This window comes from Lygodium microphyllum, chromosome 3, assembly GCF_053477565.2.
Source record: "Lygodium microphyllum isolate KBCC chromosome 3, Lygodium_microphyllum_v1.1.10, whole genome shotgun sequence".
NCBI lineage: Eukaryota > Viridiplantae > Streptophyta > Polypodiopsida > Schizaeales > Lygodiaceae > Lygodium > Lygodium microphyllum.
Window position 1 is genome coordinate 147,102,532 of NC_141137.1, and position 8,036 is coordinate 147,110,567.

Below are 8,036 nucleotides of genomic sequence, written 5' to 3' on the forward strand. Positions count from 1 at the left end.
AAGAGGAGTTAAACACGATAGAATATGACACTAAAGGGAGAGCAATCGAGCAAATCGAGGCAGACTCTAGGCCTAAAAGGGAAAGGGCAGGCAGGAATGAAAAAGGAGTCATGTGAATGGAGTGCGATAGGACCTGGCTGGAGCACATGGGAGCCATGGATTATGAGCACGCAGAGGTGGCGCAATCACTGGTAGCCCCAATACTGAAGACGGATTCACCTACTGAACTACGACCCCCTGGCAAAACTCCTTCCTCAAGCGAGGGATGTGAGTTTAACTCGGAGTTTGAAGTCAGTACAGAGAGTGATCCCGAAATACCCCAACCCTCTATGGTCAGACGCACCAAAGGGGACTTGCCAGTCCACTTAAGGCGCAGACGGATAAAGGAGGAGGCCAGGAAGCAAACTAAAGACTTAGAAGCAGAGAGGCAAAAGAAGCCGCATGACCTCCCCAAAAGCTTCACGAAGTTTAAAAAGGGTGATAGAGTGGTGGTTTTGCTAGGAGCAAAGAGACAAGGGCAAGCCAGTGAACCAATTGAGGGAACCGCCCGGATCAAGGAAGTCAACCTGGCAGGGGAAGGCAAGAAGCCTTGGCCTGTGTTCATTGCTGACGACCTGACCAAGGAGGAGGAGGCTAGATTGGCTGCTCTCCTGCGAGAGTATGTCATTGTGTTTGCCTAGTCCTTGGAGGAACTGAGAGGAGTCGATCCCAGGATTGTGACCCATAATATTCCAATGGTTCCAGAAGCGGTGCCAATGAAGCAACGGCCTTACCCTATGAATCCCAAACATGCCCATGCAGTGAAGGAAGAAATCGATAAGCTCATGAAGGCAGGATTTATATATGAGATCGAGCACATGGATTGGGTATCGCCCATAGTGATCGTTATGAAAAAGAATGGTAAAATTCGGGTGTGCGTGAATTACAAGAAGGTGAATGCCACTACGAAGGGGGATAACTACCCCTTGCCATATACCGAGCACATGCTGGAGAGGGTGGCAGGCAAAGAAGCTTATAGCTTCCTGGATGGTTTCTCTAGCTATAATCAAGTGCAAGTGCACCCTGACGACAGGCACAAGACTGCCTTCACCACGGAGTGGGATGTATTCGCCTACATCGTTATGCCCTTTGGGCTAATGAATGCACCTGCAACCTTCCAATGATTAATGTGCACGATCTTCAAGGATATGCTACGACGCGAGCTAGAGGTATTCGTAGACGACTTGTGCATACACTCTAATTGGACCGAACACTTAGAGAGGTTGAGAGCTGTCTTCAAACGATGTCCATTATACAAACTCTCGCTGTACCCCTTGAAGTGCCAGTTCTGGGTGAAGCACAGATGCATCCTAGGGCACGTAGTGTCAAGGAATGGCATTGCCACTGACTTCTCAAAAGTCAAGGCCATTGTCGAACTCCCACCACCCATCAACTACAAGGTCGTCCAATGTTTCTTAGGCCACACGGGATACTACCGACGCTTTGTACTGAACTACGCGCTGATTGCTAGACCATTGTACAAGCTACTGATTGTATTCGAGTGGACTGAGGAATGCCAACGCACGTATGAATAGTTAAAGAAGGCTCTCACCACTGCACCAATCTTGCAAGCCCCAAACTGGAGTGTAACATTCCATGTACACATAGATGTCTCCAAGTTTGCTATCGGAGCCGTTCTATGCCAGCCTGGTGAACATAGTCTTGATTACCCTATGAGCTTTGCCAGGCAGCTCACCGAAATGGATATGAACTATTCCACTACAGAAAGGGAAGGGCTAGCCATGGTGTTTGCCGTAAAAAAATTTAGGCATTACCTGTTGGCCACACCCTTCATCTTTTTCATTGACCACCATCAAGCCTTGCTGTATCTTGTGAACAAGCCGTGCGCTACAGGTCTCATAGCGAGATGGTTACTTCTCCTATTGGAGTTTGATTTCTCGGTGGTTGTACGTAAGGGAAAGCAGCACTACATGGCAGATCACATGTCCCACATAACCACAGGGGAAGCTGCTGACAAGGCATACCTGACGACTTACCGGACGCACATCTCTTTGGCCTGTCTAGCGAAGGGGACTTGTTTAGGGCTGATGTGACGCCATATTGGGCCAATGATGTTGTCCAAGTGCTAGAAAATGGTCTATCTAAGAGGTCTATTGAGAAAGCTAGGCTAAGGAGACTTATCTTAAAAATCCATCCATACCAACTAATTGTGCTGGCCAACTCTGTAGGTTGGGACAAGACAGGTTGTTGCATAAATGTGTGTGCGAGCACAAGATGCATGATGTATTGAGAGAGGCGCATGGCGGGATAGTTGGCGGGCACTTTAGTGGGGATACGACTGCCCATAAGGTACTACAGTCCCAACTATGGTGGCCCACCCTATTCCGTGACACCGCTAAGTTCATCAAACACTGCGATGAGTGCCAGAGGACTAAGGTGCCCATGCGCAAAGATAAGATGGAGATGATCCCCGTAATAGTGCGACAGCCCTTCGAAAAATGGGGCATCAAATTCATCGGATCTATCAGTCCTACGGCGCAATACTCCCAGGCACGCTACATCATTGTAGCAATGGATTACCTGACAAAGTGGGTGGAGGCAAGAGCCACTAGAAAGAACGATGCTAGGACCACTGCGAAGTTCCTATGGGAACAGGTCTTTTCACGGTTTGGTTGTCCAATCGAACTAGTGAGTGATCAAGGCACGCACTTTGTTAATGAAGTAATATCCCACCTGCTCTCAACCTTCCTAATCATTCATAAAAGGTCCTCTCCCTATTACCCTCAAGCAAATGGCCAAGCGGAGTCCACAAATAAAATCCTAGTCGATGTGCTTACTAAGGTAGTATCCACATCACGAAGAGACTGGGATAATAAATTGATGGCAGCCTTGTGGGCCTATCGGACAGCTTATAAGATGGCTGTCGGACAAATGCCCTTTAGGCTGACCTACGGAACGGAGGCCATTCTACCTTTAGAGTTCTTTGTCCCTAGCTTAAGAATAGCAGCACCACAGGAGCATTAGGAGGGAAGAGAGGCTTGGACTAACCGCTTAGTGGAGCTAGAGCATCTCACAGAGACTTGACTTTTAGCCACCCACGCTCTGATCTGTGAGAAGGCACAACAAAAGCTATGGTTTGACAAGCATGTCAACCAGCCAACTTTGATCAAGGGGACCTTGTTCTACTCTACTCGGCTAAAGGGCACAAATAGAAAATGAAATTTCGAGGACTAGGACCTTTCCAGGTGCGTGCAATTAGTAGAACGGGCAATGTCGAGTTGGAGATGCTCGAAGGGGAAGGAATAGGCTTCTTCAATGGCAGTCGCATGAAGAAGTACTATCATCCTTCCCATCCATTGCACGAGCCACCGTCGATGCGCAAAGCTCCTGTCAACGTCTGCGTGGCCACAATTACCAAACTAACAGATCAAGATGAAGAAGAAGTAGCACTTGCCTACCTACGAATCATGGTCACTGCAGAATGGACATATTCTTTTGATGCCCTAATCGACGAAGGTGCCGACCGTAATATCTTGACACATGACCATTAGACACGCATTGGTCATCCTAAATTACAGCCCACAAACATGAAACTTAGCCCATTTGGGGGCAACACTTACCCTCTCTTAGGAAAATGCCAAGTGGTTGTCTCCGTCGAGTCTGAAAGTGTCCCAATCGTCTTTTATGTGTTACCAAACACTAAGGGGGCTGGTGATAAATCACTACTAGGCTGCACTTTCAAAAAGCAGCCAAACTGCAATGTGGACTACAACCTAGATCACATCCATCTGCCCGTAGGCAATGTGCACATAGTAACTACTTTCAGCAAGAGCCATCTTGCACCTTCTACAATTGCAGAGCCACCGATAAAGACCCCCACGACCAAGCCTAAGGAGAAGGGCATGGATGTCTTACCCCATGCTCCAACCACCAGAATCAAACCCACCCAAGCCATTCACATGGCCAAAGAGCCCACGCGCATATGGGTGCCAAAACGGCAAGGGCCACCTTCTGGTAGACCACAGAAACACTCTCATAAACGCAAAAACTATCAGTCGAACCTAAGAGGCATCCCAGATGCCATTGACATGGGCGCACCACCACGCCACGATGGATATCGAAAGATCTCCTGCAAGCACAAGGGTACTATGATGGCACCCCTGGATATGGGTGCCTAAGGGTAGACACCCAAGAAGCTCAACTCTGGGCAACCCCACTCCAGTTGGAGAGGCTGGCACAGGCAAAGCACAAGTTGCAAAGAACGTCGAACTAGCAACGGTGATGATTAAGGGCCCCCAACACATTCATTGTCCCAAACCGGATGTCCCAACACCATCTAGGTCAGAGGAGGTGCACACCCCCATGCCGGCTCGAATAGAATGCAGCACTCCTTCTATGGCATGGAAGCTTGCTGCAGCGTTTCCAAATGCTCCAGAGTGCAAAGTCCCATTGGTGACGCCAGCAAGGGAATCACCACTGTCTAGCCCAACTGCGCCATCACCACCAGCAGGTCTTAAGCCTTCGTACGAAAGACGATATTTCCTTTCAGCGGCCAAGGATCTTACTGAGACCTCGGGGAATGACGTAGTGACATGCATCAAGGAGTTGGATGACACCTTCACAACATTTGCTAGAAGCTATGAGAGGCTTGACCTAGGACTTCTTGACGAACCCCTCGCTTCTGATGTTCGCACGTTGCCATGCACTTGGAAAGACTACGAGTTTATGCCCATCAAATTTCCCAAAGTTGCAGCTGAGCTAATCGCTAATGGAGAAATCTCAAAGGAACAAGTTGTTCTCAGACGACTAGTCACCTCGTACTGCAAACCTGCTCGCTCTACTTCTGAACGAGAACTAGAAGAGCTCACCTAGCTTTCCAGCTCTGCTTCTCCATTCTTACAACTGTGGCACGCCTTACGACTCCAATGGGAGAAAAAAGGCCGCCGGATCATGACCAACGTTGAGCAAAGGAGGGCAATCAAAACAATTGAATGCGACCCTACTTACGTGGCACCTCTTTCATTTAGAGTTTTGGCCATTACATACAACTTACACTTAGATGATCAAGTATTGGCCCATCCATAATTGACCAGTTCCTCATGGAAGAGGAGTTGCACATTGCTAGTCGCCTCAACTCAAGGGACATCTTTCATGACATCTTGACCTACATCACTCAAGCTTCCCTAGAGCCATGTGAACTTGATTGTCATGCCCAGTTTGAGTACAACCCTAACCTTTATACCGGGCTGTTGGCCAAGTAGCTCACCCCACACAGCCCATGCGAGCCCTCCCCCTTCCCCCGCAAATCCTGAAAAGGATCCCCATAACACTTACGAAAAAGGGGGAGAAGAGTAAGTGACAACCAAGTGACGAACCAAGTGATGTAGCAAGAGGTGTAAAGGCTGAAAGTGCTCAACTAAATTCAAATAGGAAAGAAAGCAAGGAGAAAGTAGATGATTGTTGTGAATTATTTCTAAGTTTCATCCCTCTGAATCCTCACGGCAAACTGTCTCACACATTTTTTCTTGGGATTTGCTAGGAATGAATCAAGTGGTAACTCTAACGTTGACTTGGGTGATGACAGGCACCTACCATGGCAAGATAGGGTAGACTTCCATTTACGGAAGCGAGCTGACGAAATATGGAATCAACATCGAGACACGGGAATCCAACCAATTCACATTCAAGCATACCATGAATCTGGATGAAGCCATCTCGGAAGAGCCGACCGTGAGAGAGCTGGTGGACAAATGTAACCTCCAAAAGTACATAGAGAAGGTCGGCAGTGGACTACAACATGTGCACAGATTTCTTAAGGAATTTCAATGAAGGACGAAGCTGTGGCACAGTCATGGTGAGGGCAAGTGATCAAGAAAGAAGGGTACAAGTTCCCCTTAACGCAATCATTGTCAAGAGAGCCCTTGGACTTGTGCCCAAAAAAGAAAGACGCCCAAAAAGAGATGCATACGCCATGCTGGGAGTCAGAAAAGAGGATGTGCACACGGTCGATGGAATCAGTCTAGCTAACATTCCAGACCCTGCGATGAAGATGCAGGCTAAGATGATCCACTCTCTCTTCTCCAACCACAGATACAATGCACTCATGAATAGAATCAGCATGCCACTACTGGAAAGCATTGCGATAGGAGTCCCGGAGGAGGTGGACTGGAACGGCTTCGTCCAGAAGACTATCAAGAGTTTAGCCACCCTTCTAGCTCCAGCCGCAACACCAGTCGGTGGGGAATCTCCGGCCTCCACCGCACGATCCACCAGAAAGAAACTTGCCATCAAAGCCTCTACAATCAGGTATGGAGGTATCCTCACAGCAATCATTGATGAGGCTATCAAGGATGCTGGCATGGAGGGAGAGCAAGTTAAGCACCAAGGCTCACCACATTGTGAGGAGGAAGGTCGACCGAAAGGACGGCAAGCGACGAAGGAGAGCCTAAAGTACCACCCACTCAAACGGCCAAGCCTCAGAAGCAAATGAAGAATGGCAAGAGCCAAAAAAAGGAGGAGAGACTAAGCAAAGAGGAGCGGGCCGAGGTGAAGAGGGCTCGAAAAGAGTCAAGTAGGTTGGAAGAACAACGGCAGAAGAAGGAGGAGGAAGAAATCGAAAGAGTTAAAGAGGAGTCAAAAAAGGCAGAAGGGGAAAGGCAAAGAAGGGTAGAGGAGGAAGCCCAGGAGCTGAGGATGAAGGAACTCGCTGAGTTGGCAGAGGCCACTCACAGGTCTATTGAAGAAACTCATGGAAGAGGAGAAATCAACCCCTATAGTCCTCACCATGAGGCCGAAGCAAGTGGCAGCGTGAGGGAAGCCCCAATGATCATAGGCAAGGGGAAGTCGCTGTTACACCCCCTGCCTTCCTCCTTCGTGCCGGCGCCAACAGACACCCCAACTACCCCACAACCCACGCCCTCTCTGGACACGGCCCAGCTGATGAGCATGATGCAGATGCTCGTCAGTAAAGTGGCTGATATTGTCCCAGAAACTGGAGCGAAAAGACCTGCCACTACTGATCCAGGAAAGACCCGAAATGGTAAAAGCTAGAAGTGTCAACCACCATAGCTCCTATTCCCATGCCACCTGGTGCAGACTACGATGCCTACGTGGCTAAGCTCCTGGCGTTGGATAAAGAAAAGGAAGAAAAGAAGGTGGCCATGTTGGAGCTGGAAAACAAAAGAAGGTGGCCTTGTTTGGAGCTAGAAAAGGAAAGGGAAACTTCGACAGCCCTAAGGCTCGAAGTTTTGAGGCAAAGAGCTTATCGGCAAAGGGAGGTCAAGCCGCTATAAGATCAGCTGGAGGTAAAAAAGAAAGAGGCCTAGGATAACGAAAATCGCCTGAGACAGAGGCTAGAGGACGAAGAACAAAACTTGGTGGCTGAGCAGCGGAGCTTAAAGTTTCTAGTGCAGTAATATGCCGACCTAGAACAAAGAATGCCCAGATTGGAAGGGTATGGACTGTTGGCAACTCAAGAGGGTGAGCCGAGCGAGTGGCAGGCGAATACCATGGCAAAGCTACAGTATGAACTCGAGGAACAAGATAGGCTGGAGAGAGAGAGATAGAGTTCCTAGCATGGGAACAGCCGGCAACCCTCGCAGTAGAGAAGCACAAGAACAACAACAGGAGGCACAACGGCTGCAAGGTGCATTGGAAGTTGCCAAGGAAGACACAGAGGCCCTCATGGCCATGGCTTCATGCAACGAAGACTACATCTTGCAGAGATCCAGAGCCACGAGCAGCTAGCACAAGAAAGATTAGAACTAATCGCTGAGGCAGAACAGAAATTCAGTATTGCAAATCAAGCAAAAGAAATTGCCGAAGAATAGCTGGCTCAGAAATCCAGGGAGTGGCACCAACTCTGGGCCTTAACGAACGAACAACAGCAAGTGGTAACCACACTAGCAAGTGAGCTAGAAGAGGAAATAAGAAAGATGGATGAAAGGGCCAATGCGTGGGAAGCGAACAACTTTGAAAGAATCAGGCAGTTAACGGAGCGCTTGGCAGTGGCTGAGTGCGAGAGAGTGCTTGCCAAA